Consider the following 10362-nt stretch of genomic DNA (forward strand, 5'->3'; position numbering starts at 1 on the left):
GTTTCTGTGTAAGGCTACAAGCCACCATATTTCTTCACTTTTAACTATGAGTGCTGGGCTTAAAACCCTGATCTCTCCAAAGGAAGAGGGGATGAGAGCTAACTTTTCTGTGTATAGACTCCATGTCAGGCACCATACTGGGCATGTAACAGGCACAATCTCATTTGATTTTCAGAACAAACATGAGAGATGATGCTCACAATCCCTGTTTTCAGAGAAGGAAACTGAAGTTCAGGACAGTAAGAAAAGAAGAGCCAGAATTTGAACCCAGGCCTGCTTGGTATCTGCTTTGACCAAGACATGAGGTAGATTTAGACCAGAGCTCACAACCAGCCGCCCCTGGGTCATGTTTGGCTGCAAGTATGTTTCACACGTCTCATACATTGGAGGCTCACACAGTGCTGTTAAAATATTTTGAATTAAGTGTCAATGTTGGAAAAGTCAGGAGAGTTTACATAATCATTCAGATTTCCAATTTCTCTTGAAAAATCTACAAGAGACCTGATAGTATTAGGTCCACAGTTCCAGTGTAATTCCTTGGAGCTGGGTACAGTTACACCCTTCACATGTGCAGGGATGCATCTTACAGCCGTCCTCGTTGCACTGAATAATCCACGTAGACATCTGGTTCCTGGGGAGTATGAAGTTATAGAATGTAGATGTAGCCAAACTCCACAGACACTTTATTTATTTTTTAAATTAAAAAAAAATATAACAGAAACGCAAACATTCTTAACATATGATCATTCCTTCTATATATATAATCAGTAATTCACAATATCATCACATAGTTGCATATTCATCATCATGATCATTTCTTAGAACACTTGCATCAATTTAGAAAAAATAAAAAAACAGAAAAAAATTCATACATATCATACCCCTTACCCCTCCCTTTCATTGATTACCAGCATTTCAATCTACTAAATTTATTTTAACATTTGTTCCCGCTATTATTTACTTTTATGCCATATGTTTTACTCATCTGTTGATAAGGTAGACAAAAGGAGCATCAGACACAAGGTTTTCACAATCACACAGTCACATTGTCAATCTTCTTCAAGAAAAATGGCTACTGGAACACAGCTCTACATTTTCAGGCAGTTCCCTCCAGCCTGTCCATTACATCTTGACTAACAAGGTGATATCTATTTAATGTGTAAGAATAACCTCCAGGATAACCTCTCGACTCTGTTTAGAATCTCTCAGCCATTGACACTTCATTTTGTCTCCTTTCGCTCTTCCCCATTTTGGTCGTGAAGGTTTTCTCAATCCCTTGATGCTGAGTCCCAGCTCATTCTAGGATTTCTGCCCCACGTTGCCAGGAAGGTCCACACCCCTGGGAGTCATGTCCCATGTAGACAGGGGGAGGGTGGTGAGTTTGCTTGTTGTGTTGGCTGGAGATATAGGCCACATCTGAGCAACAAAAGAGGTTCTCTTGGGAGTGATTCTTAGGCCTAATTTTAAGTAGGCTTGACCTATCCTTTGTGGGATTAAGTTTCATATGAACAAACCCCAAGATCAGCCTATTGCTTTGGTTGTCCCCACTGCTTGTGAGAATATCAAGAATTCTCCACTTGGGGACGTTGAACTTTCCCTCTTTCTCACCATTTCCCCAAGGGGACTTTTCAAATACTTTTTTACTCACTGTTCAAATCACTCTGGGGTTTATTGGGGCATCACTCTGGACAAACCTACAAAATCTTATGCCCTACTCAAGGTTCCATGTGCCTGTGGTGTTCAATTAAGCTGTCCACATAAGTTATATTAGGAACTGCACTAGTCAAAATATAAATTTTGTACCAAATAAATATTTTTTGCTTTAGTCTCGTACATAAATTTAAATTTTAAAATATTGATTACCATCTATTTTCAACACCCTGCAGTACTGACATTCCTTTGTTCTTCCTCATGCAAAAACATTTTTAAATTTGTACATTTAGTCACTATCATTATACACTCTAGGCATTCCTAGATTTTACCATCTCAGCCTTTATTGTCTTTCTTTCTGATTTCCTTTGTGCCCCCAGGCCTCCTCCCTCTCATTCTCACATTCAGTTTTCTAACATAATTGTATTACAGTTAGGTAGTATTGTGCTACCCATTTCTGAATTTTTATAATCAGTCCTGTTGCACAATCTGTATCCCTTCAGCTCCAATTACCCAATATCTTTTCCTATTTCTATCTCCTGATGGTCCCGGTTACCAATGAAATTCTCCAAGTTTATTCACTAATGTCAGTTTATATCAGTGAGACCATACAGTATTTGTCCTTTTGTTTCTGGCTAATCTCACTCAGCATAATGTCCTGAAGGTCCACCCATGTTATTACATACTTCATAACTTAATTCTGCCTTACAGCTGCATAATATTCTTTCATATGTATATACCACAGCTCGTTTAGCCACTCGCCACAGACACTTTAGATCAAACTCCACAGACACTTTAGAGCATGTGCCTGCCAATTTGCCACTGTCCCCACCACTCCCTATTACTGTCCATCATGGATCCTGGTGTTGGTGCCTATTATTGAGCTTGTGTTGTGGTTTCTTGAGAAACTAGTTTATTGAATGAAGTGGACTTGGAAGGGGGTATTCCTAAAGCAGCTTTATACTTTTATTATAGTCTCCATTAAACTCTCTTCCTGGCCTCATTCATTCATGTCTCTGGATGAATCTTGAGTAGGATGAAAAACCTTTCTGGTGTATCTTAGATAAGAAGATGTTTGCTTCAATCTAACAGTCAGGTAACTTTCCCCTTCTCCCCCTTCCATCCTTCTGCATCCCAGGCCACCAGCCTGCAGTAGGGTGGCAAGGTTTGTTAGCTGGCTTGTCATACCTCTCCTTGCTGCACCTGTCCCCCATGGCCAGCTGCTGCTTTAAGCTACTCCAGGTTGGAGTGGGGAATGAGGACAGGTCATAGGCTAACACAGCTGGGATAGTTGGACAGTGGTTGATGTTGGTGTCCTCTGGGTTGAGCTGACCATTTTGCACTTCCCAGGTAGGCTCTATGCCCCTGCAGGCAGTACAACTGCAACGATAGACATCCCTATCCCACCAGATATCCAGATCTACCAATCTTAACATTTTGTCATATTTCCTATATGATTCTTTCCATCCATCCATCCATCCATTTTTCAATCCATTTTTTTAACACATTAATGCAGGTTGTATACATCATGCTCTGTGAACACTTAATGCTGCCATGTACATTTACTAAGAACAAGGATATTCATTTATGTATCTACCTTACATTACCCAGTTAAAGAAATTTATCACTGATAGAAAACTTAGAGTCTATATTCCATTTTTCAGATGTTTCAATAATGTTCTTTTTCTATTAAAAGACAGATTTATAGAAACATACTTTATATTACCCTTATGCAGACATAAAAAGAAAATATAGGTGAAATAAATTGATCAATACCATCTAGAACACCTTCACATTTACGGTTCAGGTCTTCTGAACTATTTGTTGATTTGGAGACATCAGTGTCATCCTTTGTACCATCAAAGCACCAGTGATGCAACATTTCTTAAAAGAATGCTCTGGGTTTTTCTTCTAAGCTTCTGACACCCAGCTAAGTGTTCTTTTTAATGCAGTTTTACTGAGATATATTCACATACCATATAATCACCCAAAGTATACAATCAGTGGCTCACAGTATCATCATATAGTTGTGCATTCATTACCACAATCAATTTTTGAACATTTTCATTGCTCTAAAAAAATAAAAATAAAAAAGAACACCTAAAACATCCCATATCTCCTATGTCCCCTATTGTTTATTTATTTTTGTTTAAATTTCTCCCTCATCAGTCCATACACTGGATAAAGGGAGTGTCAGTCACAAGGTTTTCACAATCACACAGTCACATTGTAAAAGCTATATAGTTATACAATCATTTTCAAGAATTAAGGCTACTGGATTATGGTTCAATAGTTTTAGGTATTTTCTTCTAGCAAGTCTAATACACTAAAAAATAAAAGAGATATCTATATAATGCCTAAGTATAGACTCCAGAATCACCTCTTGACTCTATTTGAAATCTTTCAGCCACTGAAACTTAATTTTGTTTCATCATTCTTCCTCCCTTTGGTCAAAAAAAGGCTTTTTCTAGTCTATGATACTGGGCCCAGGGTCATCCCTGAAAGTCATGTCCTACATTTCCAGGGAGATTTACACCCCTGGAAATTATGTCCCATGGAGGTGGGAGGGCAGTGAGTTTACCTATAGAGTTGGCTTAGAGAGAGAGGCCACATCTGAGCAGCAAAAGAGATTCTCTGATTGTGACTCTTAGGCATAATTATAAGTAGGCTTAGCTTCTCCTTTACAGAAATATGTTTCAGAAGGGCAAACCCCAAGATTGAGGGCTTGGCTTATCAAATTGGTAGTTCCCAATACTTGTGAGAGTATCAGGAATTCCCTAGGAGGGGAAGTTTAATATTTCCACACTTTTCCCCCAGTGTCTCTAGGGGACTTCGCAAATACTTTTTTTATTTTTTGCCCAGATTACTCTGGGAAGTACTGGGGCATCACATCAACCTACACAAACCAGCAAGACCTCACACCCCATTCAAGTTTTGAAGTAGTTATAGTGTTCAAGTAAATTGACTGTACAAGTTAAATTAGTGTGCTATAGAAAATATAAATTTTGTATCAAATAAACATTTCCTTTGCTCTCACATGGAAATTGAAGTTTTCAAACACAGTCAAGGGGACTTTCAGGAAGATGGTGGAATAGGATAGTACAAGTTCACCCCTGCTTTAAGGAACAGCTTGAGAAGAGACAGAAAAATGAGCAAGATAGCAGTTCCCAGGTGCAAGTGACCTAAGAGGGTCTTCTACACCACATAGGTAGTTTTGGAAGAGAAAACTGAGGAACTGAAATGTGGAGAAACTAAGACCATCCAGTTAGTGCAAAGAGCCTGATGCACCCCTTTCCCAGTGGAGGCCTGGAGCCCTCAGGAGTGCATAGACAGAGAGGCAGGGACTAGAGAGTAAGCCCTGCCCCACTGCCCTGTGCATCCCTGCCCCGCACCTCCTGCTCCCATATCCCCATGCCCTGCAACCTCTGTGCTCCACACCCTGCCCCCCCACACACAGGTACCACACCTCTCCCCCTGTGCCCCATGCACACGAACACCTGCAGCCCACACCCTCACCCTCACCCTTATGCCTGCAGACCCCATCCTCCTGTACCACCTGCACTCACACCTGCTTCCCCACAGGTGTTCATATGCGCATCTATGCCCTGCCACTGCCACACATGCTCACATGCACATCTGCACCTTGATGCCTGCACATGCATCCCAAACCCTGCACCCTGAGCCCCAGGGCACCTGCATAGCCCCTGTGATCTGCCTCTCAGAGCTGCCTCTCACCACACCCTGCCTCTGTGTCCCCCATGCCATGCCCTGACTCTGTGCTCTGAGGCCTGCCTGAGCTGTACCCTGCTCCCAGAGCCCCTGTGCCACCCCCCACAATGCTGTGCCCTGTACCCCACACTCTCAGGGACCAGTGTAGTACCACTGCCCCATGCCTAGCCCTGTGCTGTGCGCTGCCACTGCACCCCATTCCACACCATGCTCCCCACCTCATGCCTTTCCAACAAATACAAAACCTGAGATGATTGAGGGAAATCAACTTCCAAAATAAGCCTATCAAGATAATTAAATTCCTTGAAGGCAACAGAAAATCACAAAGCATATGAAGATGTATACTGATATAGCCCAAACTAATGAAAAAATTAAAACACCAGAGGAGATACAGACATTAGAACAACTAAGCAAAGATGTTCATACAACTCTATTAAGTAAATTCAATGGGTTGGCTAATGACATAAAGGAGATCAAGAAGACACTAGAAGAAGAATTTGAAAGAATAAATAGAAAAATAACAGATATCACAGAGATGAGAGATATTGTAGACCAAGTAAAAAATATACTAGGGGCACACAACAGCAGATGTGAAGAAGCAGAAGAAAGAATAAGTGAACTAGAGGACAGGACAATTGATTCCAAATGCACAAAAGAACAAATGGCAAAAGATGGAAAAATTTGAATTGGACCTCAGAGATATGATGGACAACACCAAATGCACACATATTAGAATTTTTGCTTGCCATGTGGGAGACCTGAGTTTGATTACTGGCCCAGCACTTCCCAAACAAACAAGCAAACAAAACGAAAAACAAAACAAACAAAAATCCAGCAAATGATGCTGCAATAAGGGATACTCACATGGAAAAAGAATGAAATGTGACCCCTGCCATACAGCATATAAAAAAAGTTTTTTTAAAAAGCACAAATATAAGAATCATCAGTGTTGCAAAAGGAGAAGAGAAAAATTGAGAACTAGAAAGATTAGTTGAGGAGATAATGGGGGAAAACTTCCCAAACCTTATAAAAGAAATAAATATGGAAATTAAAGAATCCCAATGAACCCCAAATAGAATAAATCCAAATAGACCTACTCCAAGACACATACTAATCAGTATGTCAAATATTGAAGAGAAGCAGAAAATCCTGAAAGCAGTAAGAGAAAAGTGATTAACTACATATAAGGGAAACCACGTAAGACTGAATTTGGACTACTCAACAGGCACCCTGATGGTGAGAAGGCAGTGGTATGATAGATTTAAGATCCTGAAAGAAAAAGACTTCTAGCCAAGAATTCCATACCCAGTCAAATTGTCCTTCAAAGGTGAGGCAGAGAGAAAAATTTTCATAGACAGACAAAGTTTGTGAGAATTTGTCAACAAGAGATGGGTCCAACAAGAAATACTAAAGAGAGTTCTGTCAGCTGAAAAAAAAGACAGGAGAGGGAAGTCTGAAGGAAGGCACAGAACTGAAGAGTATGAGTAAGGGCAACTTAAAGGATAAAAAGAGAAAGATGGAAAAGAATATATAGATCTGGCAAATAAAAACTAAAAATAAGATAGTAGATTCAAGAAATGACTTTTACAATAATAACTTTGAATGTTAATGGACAAAACTTACCAATTAAAAGATACAAATTGGCAGAATGGATAAATATTATCCAGCTATATGCTGCTTACTAGAGACTCATCTTAGACCCATGGATACAAATAGATTTCTCTTGCTGCTTTTGGAATTCTCTCTTGTCTTTGGTATTTGAAAATCTGATTAGTACCTGTCTTGGAGTAGGTGTATTTGCATCTATTCTGTTCAGGGTATGCTGCGCTTCTTGGATCTGTAATTTTATATATTTCATAAGAGGTGGGAAGTTTTCAGTGATTATTTCTTCCATTATTATTTCTGTCCCTTTTCCCTTCTCTTCTTCTTGGAAACCCAAAACATGTATATTCATGTGCTTCATGTTGTAATTCAATTCCCTGAGACCCTCCCTGCTAATATATTTCCATTCTTTTCCCTACCTGTTCTTTTGTGTGAGGATTTCAGATGTCCTGTCCTCTAGTTCACTAATCCTTTCTTCTGCCTCTTCAAATCAACTGTTATAGGTCTCCATTATGTTTTTCATCTTTTCTATTGTGGCTTTCATTCCCATAAGTTCTGTCATTTGTTTTTTCAAGCTTTCAAGTTCTTCTTTATGGTTGCCCAATGTCTTTTTTTTTCATATCCTTCATACCTTTTGCTGTTATTTTCCCTCAACTTGTTGATTTGACTTTTGAATTGATTTAGGATGTTTGTCTGAACATTAACTGGTTGTTTAAACTCCTGCATCTCCTTTAAAGTGTTAGTTTCTGTTCCTTTGACTGGACCATATCTTAGTTTTTCCTATTGTGACAAGTAGTTTTTTGCTGGTATCTATGCATCTGATTTCTTTGATTAGTTTATTCTGGAGGTTGTTTTCATTCTTGTCTAGTGTTTTCTTGTTGGTTGGCTTCATTCTCTAACTAACTATTCTTTGTCATTCAGTTCAACTTATTCTAGACCTCTAGCATAGCTTCTGTTTAATTGGTCAGAAATTTTCAGCTCTTGTTTTTCTGGTTCTTCCTTTGCCTATATGGAACCTTTATTTGAGGAGGCTCTCCCAAGATATGAATGATTCTGATCAGATTTTCCCAGGCCAGGCAAGTCCAGGTCTCAGGAGAAGCATGTAATCAGTATTGTTTCCCTGAGGATGAGAAAAGGGGGTTGTCTGACTTTCCTGTGGAGCCTCTAGAATCTGTTTTTCCTATCCTGTCTTGCAGGTGGCACTTATCAGCCCACAGCTCCCCACCAATGTAAAGTAATCTTGAGCCTTTAATTCTCAGCTTTCCAGGGGTGTGGTTGAGAAAGAGGCTGAGGTTGAACACAAGCTGTTGCTGTTTCTGGTTCCCAGCCCCTGGGGTCTGAATTCTGTGCCACTTGAACTGGGCCCTACTCCCGCTATTCTTGGGTGAAAATAAGCCCTTAGGGAATTATCTCACTCCCTTGAATGAGATATTATTCACTTGATTTGTTACTTTGTCTCTTAGACCTATATTAACTCTGCCCTTGCCTGGTTCAGCACTGACAATTGAAAATGCCTGAGGTTTTCTCTAATGAGCTACTGAGAATACTTTTAAAAAATGGAGAACAAAAAAAATTATGAAAATAAAATAAAATTAAATCTTTTTTCAGAGTCAGTCCCCAGCCCCTAAGTTTCACCAGTCAAGAGATGGAGTTCATACCTGGCTCCTCTCTGTGCCCTTTATCTTGGGACACAGCCTTTTTCCATTCTGAGCTTAGATGCCCCCATTTTTTTCCTTCTTCATCAACTCTATCTCCTTTCTTCCAGGATTACTTTCCTGCTTTCTTTGTGTTTATCTGTGCTTGGAGCTTGTATCCAGTAGTCAAGTTTATTAACTAAAACCACAGTTAGAGCTGGGTTGAGCTGCCTTCCCTTGTTCCTAGTAAAGAGGGCTTCTTTTCCTCATGGGGAAGTGTCTCCTGCTATGTCATGGGGGAGGGGCGCCAACTTCTAGAGTTTGGGGGCTTTACTTACAGTTCCGTGCTATGATCTCAGTCCTTCCACATATTCTAGACTGGTGTATGATGTGTTTCTGGCCATGGATGCCCCCCAAACAGTTGTTCCAGATGATTCTGGGCTATTTACTAGCTGCTCTAGAATAATTAAATTACACACCACCCTACACCACCATTTTGCCCCTCTGTTCTTTTTGTAGTTGTCTTGGGTCTTAAATTTGGCATCCTAAATCTGTGAGACTCTTGTTCACTTTGATACTAACTTCAGTAGTATACACAATGTTCCTATACTCTTCTGTCCCCCCACGTTTATGTAGTTTTTGTCACAGATTGCATTTTTTAACTTTTTATTGGATAGTATAACATATATACAAAGCAGAGAAATATAAAAGGTAATAGTTTTCAAAACACTCTTCAACAAGTAGTTCAGGACAGATCCCAGAGTTTGTCATGGACTACCATATGATCTCAGATTTTTCCTTCTAACTGCTCCAGAATATAGGAGGTTAGAAGGCTTAAATATTTTTTTATTGCCACACTCAGCTTTTCTTTTTTTCTTTTTGTGAAAAATAGCATATATACAAAATAGCAATAAATTTCAAAGCACAGCACCACAATTAGCTGTATAATGTATTTTCAGAGTTTGACATGGATTACAATTCCACAATTTTAGGTTTTTACTTCTAGCTGCTCTAAGATACTGGAGACCTCTAGGTTTCAGGACTTATCTGGTCCAAGGACACATCTGGAGGTTGTAGGTTTCTGGAAAGTTACCCTAGTGCATGGAACCTTTGTGGAATCTTACATATTGCCATAGGTGCTCTTTAGGATTGGCTGGAATGGTTCTGGTTGGGGTTTGGCAGGTTATGATAGGTAGCAATGTCTAACTGAAGCCTACATAAGAGCAACCTCCAGAGTAGCCTCTCAATTCTATTTGAACTCTCTCTGCCACTGATACTTTATTAGTTACACTTCTCTTCCCCCTTTTGGTCAGGATGGAATTGCTGATTCCATGGTCTCATGGCCGGGTTCATCCCTGGCAATCATCTCCCATATTGCCAGGGAGACTTTACCCCTGGATGTCATGTTCCACATACAGGAGAAGGCAGTATTTTCACTTGCAGAGTTGGGCTTAGAGAGAGTGGGTCACAAGATTGCATTTTATACACTATGATTTTAAAACCCATGATTTATCATTAAATTTCATGCATTTGCCTTTATTTTAGATCCTGTAGGAAGTAAAAAGTGGAATTACAGACCAAAAATAGAAAATATTGGCATTTATGTTTATTTATGTCATTACCCTCACTGGAGATCTTTAGTTTTTCATGCAGCTTTGACCTATTGTCTGTTGTCCTTCCCTTTCAACATGCAGAACTCTCTTTAGCATCTTTTGTGGGTTGGTTTAGTGGAGAGGTGATGACACTT

At 39.7% G+C, this 10362-nt stretch overlaps 1 long non-coding RNA gene across 2 annotated transcripts; it reads right to left on the reverse strand.

The window, feature by feature from the left end:
- Nucleotides 1-412: 412 nt before the first annotated feature.
- On the reverse strand, nucleotides 413-8935 carry LOC143651645 (uncharacterized). 2 transcript variants are annotated; one of them, XR_013160091.1, is made up of 3 exons: nucleotides 8640-8935; nucleotides 7401-8101; nucleotides 413-631 (listed from the first exon to the last, which is right to left on the reverse strand). It is a non-coding gene; the product is annotated as an uncharacterized LOC143651645 (long non-coding RNA). The 2 variants fall into 2 exon arrangements; XR_013160090.1 differs by lacking the exon at nucleotides 7401-8101.
- Nucleotides 8936-10362: the final 1427 nt, after the last annotated feature.

Source organism: Tamandua tetradactyla, chromosome 12 (assembly GCF_023851605.1).
Source record: "Tamandua tetradactyla isolate mTamTet1 chromosome 12, mTamTet1.pri, whole genome shotgun sequence".
Taxonomy (NCBI): Eukaryota; Metazoa; Chordata; class Mammalia; order Pilosa; family Myrmecophagidae; genus Tamandua; species Tamandua tetradactyla.